General features: G+C 46.8%; 2 long non-coding RNA genes across 3 annotated transcripts; one reads left to right on the top strand and one right to left on the bottom strand.

The window, feature by feature from the left end:
* The first annotated feature begins 1,266 nt into the window (after positions 1–1,266).
* On the top strand, positions 1,267–2,280 carry LOC139073503 (uncharacterized). Its single transcript, XR_011522308.1, has 2 exons — positions 1,267–1,383; positions 1,798–2,280. It is a non-coding gene; the product is annotated as an uncharacterized lncRNA (long non-coding RNA).
* LOC139073502 (uncharacterized) lies at positions 1,674–3,465 on the bottom strand. Of its 2 annotated transcripts, none has more exons than XR_011522307.1 (2): positions 3,254–3,465; positions 1,674–1,983 (listed from the first exon to the last, which is right to left on the bottom strand). It is a non-coding gene; the product is annotated as an uncharacterized lncRNA (long non-coding RNA). The 2 variants fall into 2 exon arrangements; XR_011522306.1 differs by having other exon boundaries at positions 1,674–2,225; positions 3,254–3,432.
* Positions 3,466–17,015: the final 13,550 nt, after the last annotated feature.

The following is a 17,015-nucleotide window of genomic DNA, read 5'->3' as shown; positions in this document are numbered from 1 at the left end:
ACACACATACATAAAGGCATACTTTTTATTTCTCTGGAGAGCCCTAATACGATTTCCTAATGGTATTTCTGATCCTCCCCTTTTGGCCCTGGGCAGCAGTGCCCTGTGCCTACATTAGCCCTGGACATGCAGAACTCATCTTCTTTCCTGGGAATCTTTGCCTCTTGTGCTTTGATAAGCCTCACCTTCCTTGCCCATCAGCCCATCTTCTCAGGGGTTGTCCTCCAGGCACACAGCGGACCTCCAGTGACGCCCAAAGCTCTGATTCCTGGCCACAGAGTTGTGTCCGAAGAGCTCATTAGAGGGTCCCAACGCTCACACACACTTCCCCCTGGGTTGCTTTCAGGTTTCCTCCTGTCCAGTATAACAGTTCCTAGGCTGTGCAGTCTTTATTTTTCTTTTCTCAGACGTGTAATGCTCAGATCCTCTTATTAAAAACAAAAATACGTCGTTGTTTACCTGGCATCAAAAGAAGCTTTGAGAAAATAACTTAGGTCTTAATGCTGAAATCTTTAGAAATTTACGTTTTTGCCTGGGGTAAATATTATTTGTGATGGATTCTATGGCGGCTGAGACACGTTACACAAACCTAATGGTTTCAAAACACAGATTTATTCTCTCACAGTCTGCAGTCCTGAAATCTCCAAAAGGTTTCTCAGGGCTGAAATCAGAGTGTCTACAGGGCCAGGCTCCTCCTGAGGCTCTTGGGGACAATGTGATCCCTTGCCTTTTCCAGCTGCTACAGGCTGTTCTCATGCCTTGCCCCATAACTCCTCATCACACTGCCTTTTCTCCCCCTGGTCCATCCTCACACCATCCTCTTCTACTTCCGGACTCAAAACTCTCTTTCCACTCCCTTTATAGGGACCCCTGTGATTTCATTTAGATTTTACCTGGATAATCCAGGATAATCTCCTACATCAAGATCCATAACTTTATCCCATAAGCAAAGGCCCCTTGACCATATAATGTAACTTTCACGGGGCACATGGATGAGGCCACAGATATCTTTGGGGACACTGATTCAGTCTATCGCTGTGTTAAAACAACTTCAAAATGTTCCGTCTTCACAGACAAAAGCTTTTGAAAACACTGTCCATTTCCACTCCTGTATAATGAGCTGTGGTAAAGTGCTGCCCCATAGATGAATGGCTCTATGCTCCCACAGCGCTGTGGGAGGGTCCTGTTGCATCATTTCCTCTGACGTTACTAATTAAATTCCAGTTGGCAGGAAGCAACCTTGGATTGCAAGTGCTTCTGAGGGCACCCTACACCCTCATTGGCCAGGACTGCTTCCTCTGTGGGACTAGGCGCAGAGTATATAAGAGGCAGACCCAACAGGAATTAAGTCATAACTTCGACTGCAGCCAACGGAAACAGTTGGTACGTTTTTCCCATGGATTTGCTTATTTCATTTAGCAAGGACAAGGCCACGAGAGTTCTAGAGGATAGACTGGTTGCATTTCTCACTGATAAGATATGGAAACTCGTAAAAGATAAGTTAATGACATGTGAAACGGAGAAGGGCCTCGTAACAACTTTGTCTAAATTTCTAATCAGTGAGATGCTGACATATGTACTGCGTAAGATGGCTTCTGCTGCATATAAGCATTTGTACTTGAAATGTTTAAAAGAAAAGATTGTGTATTTCTTTAAAAAGATGACACATCGCCAATCAGCAAAAGTGATTGAGGTTTAATTTCTACTTATAAATCCAGCTGGGTATCTACAAAATCCTTGTGAAATCTTTTTTTTTTTTTAAAGATTTTTTTATTTTTTCCTTTTTCTCCCCCAAAGCCCCCCAGTACGTAGTTGTATATTCTTCATTGTGGGTTCTTCTAGTTGTGGCATGTGGGACGCTGCCTCAGCGTGGTTTGATGAGCAATGCCATGTCCGCGCCCAGGATCGAACGAAACACTGGGCTGCCTGCAGCGGAGCGCGCGAACTTAACCACTGGCCACGGGGCCAGCCCCCTTGTGAAATCTTAAAGGACAAGATCACATATTACTTTGATGAGACGATGCCTCGTGGGAAGCTAACAGCGGAAGAATGCTCTTCATTACCGATGATAAATCCTACACGTTATGATAACCGTCTTCAGGAGGACACATAGATTCCTGTCCTGGCTTCCTGAACCCATCCCTCAACTGCAGTTTCATCAACCACCGGCAGGAAATTTCAGTACTTACCTGTTGCTTTCATGGTCATCTACCAACTCTGCCTTCCTGACAAAGAAGACAGATTTGAAACTGAGGAAATAAACTCATTACCCAACTGGAATGTGGTCTCACAGTGGTTCTGTGGTGATTTCCTCCTTGTATTGAGGTTAGTCTCTGTTCTGGGCTCTGAGAAGGGGAGCTGAGAAGGCGAGATGTCCCCATCTGGAGCAAATCCATGCTCAGCCGGAAGGACATGTCCATGGGGACAGGAGGCTGAGGGTGGTGTTTAGGGTATGGGGAGGTTTCAAAGGTGAAATTCTGGAGCTGAGTCCTGAGGAGGCATTGAAAATCTCCTGCCTCAGTGTGGGGAGTAGGGGCAGACACCACAAGTATAGTCGGGTGCCAGACAGGGCACTTCCTGGTTTGAAGGGAGTAATCAAAATGGGAGCTGAGGAGAAATGGCACCATGATGAGTCCCCAGGATGAATAGGCCCCCAGCGGGTTGATGGGGGTGGAAGTCTTCAAAGGACAAATTATGGTGGGGAGAGAGGGAAGGGAAAGCTCTGCCCATAGAAGGACCCTCAGAGGGACAGACCTCAGAGGGGGAAGGGTGTGGACTTGAACAAGCCTCTGTGCTGTCCTAGAGGGGCCGGTTAGGCTGAGGGTTAAACAGCGTGGGACACGATGCAGGCCTCTTCGTGCAGGAAGAAGTGTGTCATCCCAACCCCTGAGAGAGAGTCCTCACCTCCAGATTCCCCCCAGACCCCCAGGGTGGGGCCCCTCCCTTCATTCCCTCGCCCCACCTCTTCCATCCGCCCAGCCCTTCTAGATTCTTCTGGGCTCCACACACCCCAGGGGTTCCTGGCTTTTGATTCCCTTCCCCCACCCTGAATTTTCTAGATTCCACTGGGCTCCGCAAACAGCAAGGTCCTCCCACTCTCCCTCCCCTCCCCGTCCGCTCTGCCCAGTTTCTAGATTCTTCTGGGCTCCACACACTCCAAGTTCTTCCTGACTTCCGTCCCCTCCCCGGCCACCCTCTTCAAGCCCAGGCTACTTTCCCGCCTCCATTCCGGGTCTCAGTCAGTTTCACTTACTCACAAATCTCCGTGTCTGGTTAACTTGCAAGCCAGGCTGAAGGCCGTCTTGGAGCCCAGAGGTGGACACTCGTTTTCCTTCATCGCAACTGAAGATTCCAAAACCACCTGACCCGGGCCTGACTTTGAGAGGAACTGGGCACGTCTCAGCCTTGTGGGAGCTGGACACTGGAAACCCTGCCCTTGCTCTGGAAACCGGGTCCAACGACTCTAGTCTCCACCCCAAGCCGGTCCTTCATTGGCCACCCTTCCTCCCACTGGCATTCAGGAACCCACTTGTGTCGACATCCCGGCTCTCGACTCCCTTCCTTTTTCGAATCTGCCCACACTCTGAGCTCAGGCTTCCTGTCTCTGCAGCGTCCTCACGTTGGCCTCCAATCCCTGCTAATTCTCTGAATTTCTAGCCCCACGGAGGTTTGAGTCTCCCTCTCCAGCATATTCCCTGTGCCCTGTCCCCTGTCAGCCTGTTCACCAGTGTCCCTGCAGACTCCTGTGCCCCTGGACATTTGTGTCTGTGTATCCCCCAACCTAACTCCCTCAACATACACATAGACACACATACACACACACACTCATACACACACACACTCATACACACACACACATGTGCACATACACACACCCATATATGCACACACAAATAGACACACGTGGACACACACGCATACACACATAAATGCACACATATACACATACATACAATCATAGACACACAGTCACATGCACGTACACACATATATGATGCGGGGTCGGTGAGCCGAGGAGTCGAAAGAAAGATTTCTTAGACTCTCAAGATCTGGCAGTAGTGCTCTTTTATTTAGAGAATAGTGTGGAATAGCATGGGGACAGGACCCATGGGCAGGCAGAGCTGGTGCGTGGGGACAGGACCCACGGGCAGTCAGAGCTGGTGTGTGGGGACAAGACCCACGGGCAGTCAGAGCTCCTGCTGCTGCCCCGAGTTGAGGGTTAGGGCTAATTTTATAAGGCATGGGTACGTGACTTATTTTTACTGGAGAAAAGAAAAGATGATGTAAAAAGTCATTAAATGATTTCAGTGCAGATGGGGTCTGGTTATTGTGCGGTCATATAACTTTAGATACGAATCTGGCCATATAGATCGGCATGCAGGTGAGGATGCCCCGGGCTTCTCTCTCTGGGGCAGTCCTAATTCATACCATAAAAAAAGTCCACTGGGTCATATAGTTTGGCATGTAGGCCAGGTCACCTTGGGCTTCTCTAGCTGGGGCAGCCTTAATCCACATCAATATACACACACATATGCACACACACACTCAGCCCAAAGGGCTCTCCACCCCAAGGCCTTGATTCCTTGACTCTAAGTGGTGACCACAAGGGGCACCTCAAAGACACTTCCCTTTGGGGCGCCAGGGCTTCTTCCCTTCCCTTAGTGACTCCATTTAACCCTGACTGTACTTTGGAGGCTTTCCAGTCTCTCATCTCACCTCTGTGTGGAACCCCATCCTTGCTTATCACTCCTCACGGCCACTTCTAATTTCCACAGTATCCGATATTTTTCCGAAAGTATCTCATCTTTTTCTTTCAAAGGATTGCCACAATTTACTGAGTGCTTTTGGTACACTGCTCCGTTATGTTCCCCAAGCTGCTCATGCATCCCCACAGATGCCCTTTCCTGCAGGAATTTGACATGAGCGAAGCCACAGCCCCTTCTCCAGATGGTCGCCCTACCCACTCCTCAAAGCAGCCAGCGGCCAGGAGGAGCCCGGCACAGGGCTCTGGAGCCCAACGTGAGCTGACTCTGGGCTGCACCACGTGCTCCAGGGCCTCTGTGGTCAGGTGCAGCCAGTCCTCACTCAGACCTGACCCTTGCTAGATCCTTTGCTCTGCACTTCCCAGATGCCCTCCAGCACCCCCTCCGTGAACTTCTTGAATCCCGTCTCATGCACTGCTTCTAGCTTATGTGACCTGACGCTATCCACACCAGCAGTAGTCCTGGGAAGCTGTGGGGGACTGGAATTGGCCACCCCGAGGTATGTCTCTTTGGCATGAGGATTCTTTGGGGCTGGTCACTTGTAATAAACTGCAGACAGGAAAGCAACTCCGGAAAGCAGAATTTACTTACCCTTTGGTAAGAGACATTTACATTGTAAAGGAAATCGCCACCCTTAGACGTGTCTCCCTCTCTGTACCAGGAAGAAGGGGGGATGACCCTCTATCTAGAAACTCTTAATGACAAAGGCAAGGACTTCAATCTGCATCTTGTTTACTGTACTTGTGTGGTACTCTCCCCTGATCCACACCCCCTCCGCCCCCAACATCCTCCTTTGTCTTTAGCTGAAGATGATGTTTAAGGTGGTGCCTTCAGCCATTTTGGTGAGTTGCTCAGTTTGCCTGAGCCTGTCCCATGTATACGTGGTATAAAGCTTTGTTTAATTTCCTCCTGTTATTCTGTCTCACGTGAATTTAATTCGGTGTCCAGCCGGAAGGACCCAGAGTGGGTAGAGGAAATGTCTTCCTCCCCTATACTCCACACCACCCCTTGATGCCCACCTCTGCTTACCCACACTCCACTTCACTGTCAGGTCTCCAAGGATTCAGCCAAAAACCCCAGAGGCCAAAAAGAGCAGGAAAGAAAACAGAATCAGAGGATAGAGTCTATCTACAATTTCCCAGGTTCTTTCTGTGGACTCTGCGAATAGGCATATGAAGTTTGTAAAAACAAAAAAGAAAGCAAAGAAATGAAGATGAAGATGTCCAGTCTGAGCATGTGGTTGGGGGTGGCCCCGGACAGGGTGAGCAAGTGTAGGCATGTGAGTGCCTGATGTGCCAGGGATCTGCTCGTAGACTGGAGTCGTTGGGTTTTATGACAGGATACCTTTAAAAGCCAGCGTGATCTTGCTCTTTGAAGGTGAGCCGAAAATGTGTGTGGAAGGAGCACACTGTTGGGGTCAGGGCCGCCGCAATCGGGTACCTTCCAGGTCTCTCTCAAGTCCTTGGACTTTAGCTCACAGCACATCTCAGATCCTGGGGGCACTGGCCAGGTAGGAGGCAACCTGGGAACCCAGAAGGATCTGGGCAGTCAGGTCATCTCCTGCTGTGGATACCAAGTCAGAAGACACGGAGGAAACTTGGAAATGTTCATTTGGTGGATTGTAGTGAGATAATGAAAGAAATTGGAGCATTTGGAAATATGGTGAGGGTTAACACTGTGTGCAAGATGACGGCATCAGCTAACCACAGGTAGGCAACGTCAAAGCAAATATTGCTCCAGACAAACTTAAAGAAGCAGAAAGACCTGATTCAAGAGCAGTGCAATAGGGGAGAGACTGAACTCGACCCCCCTGTACAAAAAGATAATCAATCAAAACCTATATCACAACCCAGGGCAAATGGTAGAGAGTAGGGCCCCTCTCAAAGATGGAAGGGTACAGGGGTGATGGTCACATCATATCCCAATTTAGTTCACCAGTCTGGCATCTTCAAAGTCCAGATGGATAATGATAGATAACAGGGGACCACTGCCAACATCACCAAGTAGTATTCCTAACTCTAGCTGTGTCAAGCATTGCATCCTTACTAGATTAGTTCATAAACATAGCCCCAGGTATGTGGTATGCAGCAGTGATCTGCCAACTGCATTCTTTTCAAAACTTCTCGGGAAGATGAATCAGTAACAGTTTGCTTTGATATGGGACCAAAAACAGTGTACATTCACAACCTGTGCTCCACTATAGTCCTAAGGGATCTGGCCCATCTGGACATGCTACAGGACCTCACATTGGCCCATTATATCGATGACAACAGGATAATCAGAAGTGATGAACAAGAAATGGAAAGCATTCTGAATGCCTTAGTAAGACATGTGTGCTCCAAAGGGTGGAAGCGGATGCTTGCTTATATATTGATGATTGATGATGATGCCACCCACTGATGACAGTGACATCCACTGATGTCAATGACACTAGTGATGGGCTTAGGTAAATCAGCAACATAAAACAAAATATGAGAGTTTGATGGCCTTGGGCACTATCCACATTTATGACCATTCAGGGATCTGCTATATCTATGAAGTTTTTCGGGCTCCAATAATATGGGGTATGCTGGACATACTCTCCAAAAAAGGGGCACGTTATTGCACCTTTTACCTCCATCCAACCCATGTTGAAAGAATGAAAGATTCTTTGTGGAGCCTCTGTCAAGACCTAATAAGAGAGTGGGAGTGCAGGCTCATACAGTTATGGAGCAAGGCCATGACATTTACATCAATAGAAAAACAGCTCCTGACATCCTTCTAAGCCGTGGGAAAGACAGAGTGTCTGAACGTCGGATGTAGAGTGATCTACTAGCCAGAACTTCTCATCATGATCTATCAGACCCAAAAAAGCATTAGGTTGGCCAGGCCCAGAAACATCTATCATAAAACAGACGTGGTACATCCAGGATCAGTCATGGGCAGGTGGCTCAGACTCTCTCAATTCATATCTGTGGGCTGATGAGAAGTTCCCTATGACCAGCTATGATGATTAATTTTATGTGTTAACTTAACTGGGCTATTGGGTACCCAGACATTTAGTTCAACATGATTTCAGGTGTCTCTATGAGGATGTGTGTATCTGGGTGAGATTAACATTTGAATGGGTGGATTGAGTAAGGCAGATCGCCCTCCTCAATGTGGGTGGGCCTTACCTAATCCATGAAAGGCCTAAATGGAAGAAAAGACTGAGCAAGAGAACATTTGCTCTCTCTGCCTAATGATCTTTAAGCTGAGATATCAGTCTTCTGCCTTTGGACAAGACTGTAACTTATACCCTCAGCTCTTCCGGTTCTCAGGCTTTTGGACTGCACATCTTGGATGCCTCAGCCTCCATTGTTATGTGAGCTTATTTCTTGTAAAAAAATTTTCAGATAGATATAGATATACAGATGTCTCTCTCCAAATATATAAAGATAGATCACTCTATCTATCTATCTGTGTATCTATGAATGTATCTGTCTTATTGGTTCTGTTTCTCTGGAGAACCCAGACTAAGACACCAGCCAACAAAGAAGGAAAAGGCCTGAACTTGTTCACAGTTGGAAGCTCACTATATGCATTTGAGCCAAAATAGACAGAGGCTGCATTATAGTCCCACTCGTGGGAAGTCTTGATAGATAGACAGTGGCAAGGGGAAATTAATCCACAGACATCTCATTAATTACACAATGGGTCATGAACGTCACACAGATGGTAACTATGCATGGGCCCCACAGCATGAGCTCACCCCCCAAAGCTAGTAGAGCTCCTATCATCATTGAATGCCCAAATTTCCAGCAACAGAGACCAAAAGTGAGCCAGAAATATGGCACTAACGTTCAAGGAGCCCATGAGTCGCTTGGTGCCAAGATGACTGAATCGGATCTCTTCTATCCTGCAAAGGGAAATGTTTCATCTTGTCTGAGACTGAGATGTATTCAGATATGGATTTGCCCTTCCTGCCTGCTGTGCCTTAGCCAGCACCATCATCTGAGTCTCACAGAGTATCTAACCTACCAGTGTGGGATTCTGACCAAAAGCACCCTGGATCAAAGGACCCACTTGACAGCAAAGGAAGGTATAGTGGACACGTGACTGCAGGACCCACTGGTCTTATTACATACATGTCACCAGCAGCTGCCTGTGTGACAGAGGATTGAAATGGCCTTCTAAAGATATAGCTGAGGCACCATCTTGGAGATAACACTCCATGAGGATGGAACACTATCCTTCAGGATGTGGTATACACTTGAATCAATGGCCATTATATGGTGCTGTGTCCTCAAAAGATGGAACACACAGGCCTAGAAACCAGGGGATGAAATAGATATGTCCCCTCTTGTGATATTGTGCTTTATAGAAAATATCTTTTTGGTCTTTCAGATGACGAAAATATATTTCTCATACATATTTTGATTTTGTCCACAGTTCCTGGCTCACAGCTCCCAAAACCCTTTGAATTTCCTGAGCAATAAGAGCATTGGAAAGGTCTTTTGTCATACTATTTGGTCTCTTGTCCTCAGTTCCTGAAAACACTTCAGGGTCATAAGGGTGAAACAGATATCTTGTTATTCCTAACAAGCCCCTTTCCACCACAACTGGGTTTATGTTAATGAGGTGAATTTTGGAAAGCACCTAAGGATGGGGCCTGGTTGCCAGGAGAACCAACCATGCATAGAGGGTTGAACTTTCAGTCCACCCTCTGATTCCTGGGGAGCAGAGAGGAGCTGGAGATTGAATCAATCACCAATGGCCGATGATTTAATTAATCATGCCTATGTAATGAAGGCTCAATAAACACCCAAAAGGAGGAGTTTCAGAGAGCTTCCAGGTGCCACCATGCCAGGCCCCAAACCCCGTGAGGACAGAAGCTCCTTTGTTCAGGACCTTACCTTGCATATCTCTTCATCTGGCTGTTGATTCATATTCTTTAACATCTTTTGTAATAAATCAGTAATCTAGTGAGCAAATAGGTTTCCTGAGTTCTGTGAGCCACTCTGGCAAATAAGTAGAACCAAAGGAGAGGGTCTTTGGAACCTCTGATCTCTACTCGGTCTGTCGGAAGCACAGGTGACAACCTGGACTTAGGCCTGGAACCAGAAGTGGGAGTGGCAGGCAGGACTGAGCCCTTAATCTGTGGATCTGATGCTATTTCCACGTTGGTAATGTCAGAAATGAGTTAAATTATAGAACACCCAGCCAGTGTCACAGAGAATTGCTTGGTGGAGTGGGGAAAATTCCCCCTTCCACAGTGAAATTGGGTGCAGAACACTCTTACCTCTCAGTCACCTTCACTCCCAATAACCACTTGGAAAACTTGTTTTTCTCATCCCCATAACTTTTAGATATGTGAGCCTAGAGGGCCTGGGTCCCAGAGAGGAAATGCTTTCACCAGGAGACACAGCAAGAATTCCATTGAACGTTAAGCTGTAGCTGCTGCCCAACCTGTTTGAGTCCCTTGCACAGAGACCAGCAGGCAAAGGGAGGAATGGCCCTCCCAGCAGAGAGTCATTGTCTCCAATCCACAAGAGGTAAGGATGCTGTTACACGGTGGTGGCCACAGACTATTCCTGGCACCTATGCGACCCAAGGGGATACCTTTTAGTGCTCCATCACCCAGGTTTAAGTAGGCAAGTACAGCAAGTCCTCCATGGCCTGAAAAGGGTGTGGTAGCCAGGGGTCCCCTGCATGGATGCCCTTCTCTCCCAGCCTAACTCTGACTCCATGCACTGGGCCACCCATTGTGTGTAGGGCCTCATCATCCTGCTCAGACCCTGATGTCCTCCACTAAGCATCCCCCTCCACAGGGGGCTCTCCTGCTTCTGCTTTGGCTGACACACACATGAGGCCACTCCTTACCACATGGATTGTTGCACTTACCTGATTAAAACTGGATGGATGGAGTAGCCACCACTTTGCTCACGAGCGCACTGGGTGATGACAGGGTGTGCTGGGGAAAGAAGTTGACTGGTATCCACAGAACAGATCATCCTATCCACTTGATTTTTAAAATCCTCCTCTGCTGAATCATCCTTTAGTGAGCATTCACATGGGACACAAATATTTCTGCCCATGCAGAGAGCTCTATCCATATAACTTGTCACCAAATTTCCTTATCACCAATTTTCCAATCACGTTTCTTCTAAGTCCCTGACCATCCAGCCAAACCATTGGGCACAGCCCATGAATCAGTATATAATCACACATCTGGCCATTTCTCTTTCCAAGCAAAATGAACAACCAGGTGCACTACCCAAATTTCTGCCCACTGAGAGAATTTCTCTACCCCAATGTCCTTCCGGGAAGTCCCAGAGAGGGGCTGCGGTGCTGCACCTGTCCACCTTCACATGGTGCCTGCATATCCCACAGAACCATCTGTAAACCAGGCCTCCGTCTTCTCTTCGTCTGCCAACTGATTGTAGGGAAGTCCCTATCAGTGTGGCTGGGAGACAGGAGACAGTGTAGCGGAAGTGAGACCAATGGCATTTGGGCCCTTCTTCATGTATCTTACTTGTGCCTTCAGGGCCTGCTTGAGACAGATCAGGTATATATTACTCCCATTTGATGATGGAGTGCCACTGTGCATGCTCAACTTTATGGCTTGATAGGTAAGATAATACCCAGTTCATCATGGGCACCTAAGTTTGCATGGTAACTTGGTGGGCCATGGTCAAGCATTCAGTCTCTACTAAGTGCCGCAGGAAGCCAAGAGCTGGTTTTTGAAAGGAGAGTAGTTAGCTCTGGAGGGTGTTAGGCCTTTATTCCAAAATCCTAAGGGCTTGAACTGTGATTCACTTATAAGGGGCTGCCAAAGTTTCCAAAAGGCATCTCTGCCAATGATACTTCAACAGCCATTTGATCTGCTAAACCATATGGCTCAACAGGCAGAGCAGCTTGCATGGCAGCCTGGAACAGTTGCAGAGCCCCCTCTTGTTACGGGCCTCACTCAAAAATGGCAGCGTTTTAAGTCATCCAGTGGATGGGCTGGAGCAATACCTAAATGAAGAATATGTTACCTCCAGAATCCAAGAAGTTCACTAGGGTTGTGAGCCTTGTAGGTCACAGGAGGGACCAGACACCACAACTTATCCCTCACCTTAGAAACGATATCTTGATATGCCGCTCACCTTGGGACTGCTAGAAATTTCACTCAGGTAGAAGGCCCCTGAATTTCTGTTGGATTTATTTCCCACCCTCTGACATGCAATTGTCTTACCAATAAGTCTAGAGTCGTTGCTACCTTCTGCTCACTAGGTCCAATCAGCATTATGGCATCACTGTAACAGACCAGCGTGATGTCTCGTGAAAGGGAAAGGCTAGCAAGATCCCTATAGACTAAATCAGGAACCAGGCTGTAAAGTTGATATGCTCCTGGGATAGAACAGTGAAGGTGTAGTGCTGGCCTTGCCAGCTGAAAGCACACTGCTCTGATGGGTCTTACTGATAGAGATGGAGAAAAAGGCATTTGTAGATCAGTAGCTGCAAACCAAGCACTAGGGGCTGTGGTGATTTGAAGAAGCTATGAAACCACATCTTGTATAGCAACTACAATTGGAGTCACCACCTGGTTAAGCTTATGATAATCTGCTCTCGTTCTCCAAGATGCATTTGTCTTCTGCACAAGCTGAATAGGCAAGTTGAATGGGAATGCGGTGGGAATCACCACCCCTGCATCCTTCAAGTCCTTGATGGGGGCTCTAATCTCTGCAGTCCCTCCAGGAATGCAGTATTGCTTTTGATTTGATATTTTCCTAGATAAAGGCAATTATGGTGGCTTCCACCTGGCCTTTCCCACCACAGTAGCCCTCACTCCATAGGTCAGGGAACCAGCGTGGGGACTCTGCCAGCTGCTGAATATATCTATTCCAATTACGCACTCCAGAACTGGGGAAATAACCACTGGATGGGTTGAGGGACCCACCAGACCCACTGTGAGATGAACCTAAACTAAAACTCCATTGATCAACTGACTTCCGTAAGTCCCTACACTGACCGATGAATGACAGTGACTTTGGGGTCTCCTAGAATTACTGTCAGTTCAGAACCAATGTCTGATTATTTCTTATTCCTCAATGCACAGTTACCCTGGTAAAAAGCCATAAGTCTCTTTGGTGAAGACTGGGAGAAAGATTAACATTTTTAGTAGTGTACTGGGGTCCTTCCTCAAAGGGATACAGCCTTCCCTTCATTCAAGGCTTTCTGGCTCTGTAAATTGGCTCAAGTCTGGGGATGGGTTGAGGGATGTGACTTTCTGTTCCTATGATGTAGGTTAGACTTCTGTTCATTTGACCTAGAGCTTTCCTGCTTATACAGATCAAGTAAGAATTTAGTAGGCTTCCTATCTATTTCCCTTCTAGGAATGCCAGGATCAACTAGCCAAAGTCATAGGTCTGTGAGTCAGACTATTCTGGTTGCTGCACTAACTCTGCTGTCCATTCAGGCAACCAGCCCATCTTGCCTTTGGTGGTTGAGTGCTGCCTCTTGTCCCCACCACCCCAGGATCCAATTACTCCTATGACATTTAGGTTTCCCACTTCAGTGACTGCAAGTCCCAAGTTTCACTGTAAGGTCTGGCCTACAGAGAAGAGTGATCCGAGAGCTCTTCAAGAATGCTGGGGCTCCCCCACAAATTTCTTTCTCACAGTCGTGGTGGAAGCTGTATCTTCTGGTGCTTCCTTGTGTTGGTGAGCAGGTTTTAAATGACAAATCCACTGTTATATTCCAATCACTGTAAGCCTATGAATTCCTTCCTCTAGACACACGGTCCCCAACTTGGTATGTTCAACTTACGATTTTTCGACTTTACAATGCTGCAAAAGTGATACACATTCAGTAGAAACTGTACTTTGAATTTTGATCTTTTCCCAAGTTAGCAATAGGTGATACTATTCTCTTTCACGTCATTAGGCAGTGCCAGCGAGCCACAGCTCCCCATCAGCTATGTGATCACGAGGGTAAACAACTGGTACACTTACAAGCATTCTTTACCCAAACAACCATTCTGTTTTTCACTTTCAGTGCAATACTCAATAAATCACTTGAGACGTGCAACACTTTATTATAAAACAAGCTTTGTATTAGATGATTTTGCCCAAAGGTAAGCTAACGTAAGTGTTCTGAGCACGTTGAAGGTAGTGTAACTGCAGGCCCTCCAGGACCTATTCCACTGACCCCATCTTATTAACAGATTGATTAAGAAGTTGTTTTTCAGAAAATTTGCAAAGCTGCATAGCAAGAGCATGCACAGAAGAAGAAATCTTGACCAATAATGACCTCAGAACTAAAGATTCTCACCACCCCACCCCCGGAACCAGAGGACTGGGACATGTCCAGGATTTAAAGTAGACTCAATCAGAAGTGAGGGGTCCATGGTTCAGGAAGATCCAGTGTTAAACTCCTTCAACACCTTACCATAAATGTTTAGAACCTCATCATAAATGTTTAGAACCTTACCATAGATGCTTGAAGTCTGCCGATCAAAACCTGTCCCATGAGCATTTCTGCATGCCAGTCTGTTCCCCCTAACCTCTTAAATTTTGCCCCAAATCCTAAACCAGGGAGACAAATCTGAGGGCACAGGTCCCCTGTCTCCCTGAAGATCAATCTCACAGAATAAAGCTGATTTCTTATCCCAAAAGCTGAAGCTGGAATTAATTGGCTTGTTTATGTACACTCCGCACGCACTCCACTGCAGGCAGCCCAGTGTTTCGTTGGTTCGAATCCTGGGCACGGACATGGCACTGCTCATCAAACCATGCTGAGGCAGCGTCCCACATGCCACAACTAGAAGGACCCACAACGAAGAATATACAACTAGGTACCGGGGGGCTTTGGGTAGAAAAAGGAAAAAAATAAAATCCATTAAAAAAAAAAAAAGAAAGAAATTACCTTGTTTGTTGTGGCCACTTTGGGGCTCCTTCGTAAGAGCAAATTAACAGAGAAAATTTTTTGAAGAGTAGAGCTCACCACTTTCTGACAAAATTGTTCAAAACCTAAAGGCTCCAGAAGCTATAAATGTTTACAAAGAACTGCAGACACTTTTTATTTTTTTAGGAAGATTAGCCCTGAGCTGACATCTGCTGCCAATCCTCTTTTTGCTGAGGAAGACTGGCCCTGAGCTAACATCCATGCCCATCTTCCTCTACTTTATATGTGGGACGCCTGCCACAGCATGGCTTGCCAAGCGGTGCCATGTCCGCACCTGGGATCCAAACCGGCAAACCCCGGGCCACCAAAGCGGAACATGTGAACTTAACCACTGTGCCACCGGGCCAGCTCCAGAACTGCAGAATCTTACGAAGCTTGTTTAGTGTCCTGAGGGCTTGGCTTAATAATCATCAGGTTGGAGCTCCCCAAATATGGTAAGGCAAAAATGCAGTTGCACTCCATTTTGCAGTCAGAGATGGTTGGGCAGAAAAGCAAGTTGCACTCCTTTTTATGGCGAAGGGTCCTACCAAACTGCTGTCAGCCTCAGGGGAATTACATTGGCTGTTGGAAGGAAGCCTTGACTTGCCCTTCATAGTAAGGGTCTTGGTTTGGGGGATACCCATTATTTTAGAGACATGATTCTAGCTGCAGCATAAGTGTACTTTTGACAGGCTGCATCTAAATGCTGAAACAATGGGAAATGCTAATTCAATCCCCACCTGTAGCCCCCTAGGCAGCTTCTTCCCAAGTTCAGAGACTTTTAGCTACAAGCCTACGAAACAAGAAAAGGTGATATTCTTGTAAGACATCGCATGGCCACAATATTCTTTAGACTCTGGAGAAATAGGCCAGATGATGGATCATTCGGCAACTCTGGGAAATTTGGTTTGACTACTCATTGATTTACTAATCCTTCTCCTCCCAAAGATGGTCACTATTTTTCCTTGTCTCTGTCTTCTGTGTCATTTGTCATAAAAAGAAAAACCATAGGGCAAGATGCAGGCACTTCCATAAGCCTGTTGTCTGGGCCAGCTCACAGTAAAGTTTGCTGTGGATTAATACGTGCATGAGGTCATGAGGTGAAAGCTGTTGCTAAGGGGCATCTTGGAAGGCAAAGAGGCCACAATATTGGTTTGCATGGATTGAGCGGTTAAGAGCCATTAGGGCACTTGTCACCTCAAGAAGACTCCTCCGATACACTAAGTTGGCCATGGAACTGAGCAAAATTGTAACTGAAGGCACTCCAGGACCAGTTCAACTGACCCCATCTTATCAATAGAGTAATTAAGAAATTGTCTTTCAGGGGCCGGCCCCATGGCCGAGTGGTTGAGTTCATGGGCTCCGCTTTGGCGGCCCAGGGTTTCACCAGTTTGGATCCTGGGCATGGACATGGCACTGCTCATCAAGCCATGCTGAGGCAGTGTCCCACATGCCACAACTAGAAGGACCCACAACTAAAATTATACAACTGTGTACCAGGGGGCTTTGGGGAGAAAAAGGAAAAATAAAATGTTAAAAAAAAAAAAAGAAATTGTCTTTCAGAAAATTTGCAAAGTCGTGTAGCCAGAGCATGTGCAGAAGAAGAAATATTGACCTGAAATGACTGCAGAACTAAAGATTCTCTTCCCCATGGAACCAAAGGACCAGGACACGTCCAGGACTTAAAAGTCAGACTCTTATCAGAAGTGAGGGGTCCATCATTCAGAAAGATCCACTGTTAAAATTCCTTCCCCACCTCATCAGAAATGCTTAGAACCTCATCCAAATATGTGGAATCTCACCATAAATGCTTGAAGGCCACCAATCAAAACCTGTCCCACCAGGGGCTGGCCCCAGGGCTGAGTGGTTAAGTTGGCACGCTCTGCTTTGGTGGCCCAGAATTTCACCGGTTTAGATCCTGGTCATGGACACGCCACTGCTCATCAAGCCATGCTGAGGCGGCGTCCCACATGCCACAACTAGAAGAGCCCACAACTAAAAATACACAACTATGTACTGGGCAGCGGGGGGGGGGGGCTTTGGGGAGAAAAAGGAAAAATAAAATTTAAAAAAAAAAACAAAACCCTGTCCCACCAGTGCTTCTACATGCCAGCCTGTTCTCCCTAATCTCTTAAATTTTGCCCCAAAGGTGAACTGAGGAGATAGATCTGAGGGCACATGCTCCCTACCTCCCTGCAGATCAATCTCACAGAATAAATTTGATTTCTTTTCCCAAAACCTGATTCCATATTTAATTAGCTTGTTTATGGGCATCAGAAGGGAGAACCCCATTTTCGTGCAGTAACAGTAGGCTAGGCTAAGCTAGAATGTTCGGTATGTTAGGTGTATTAAATGCATTTTGGA

This window comes from Equus przewalskii, chromosome 9 (genome assembly GCF_037783145.1).
Source record: "Equus przewalskii isolate Varuska chromosome 9, EquPr2, whole genome shotgun sequence".
Classification (NCBI taxonomy): domain Eukaryota; kingdom Metazoa; phylum Chordata; class Mammalia; order Perissodactyla; family Equidae; genus Equus; species Equus przewalskii.
Note: the sequence above shows the minus strand (reverse complement) of the source record. Positions and strands in the feature narration are given on the sequence as shown.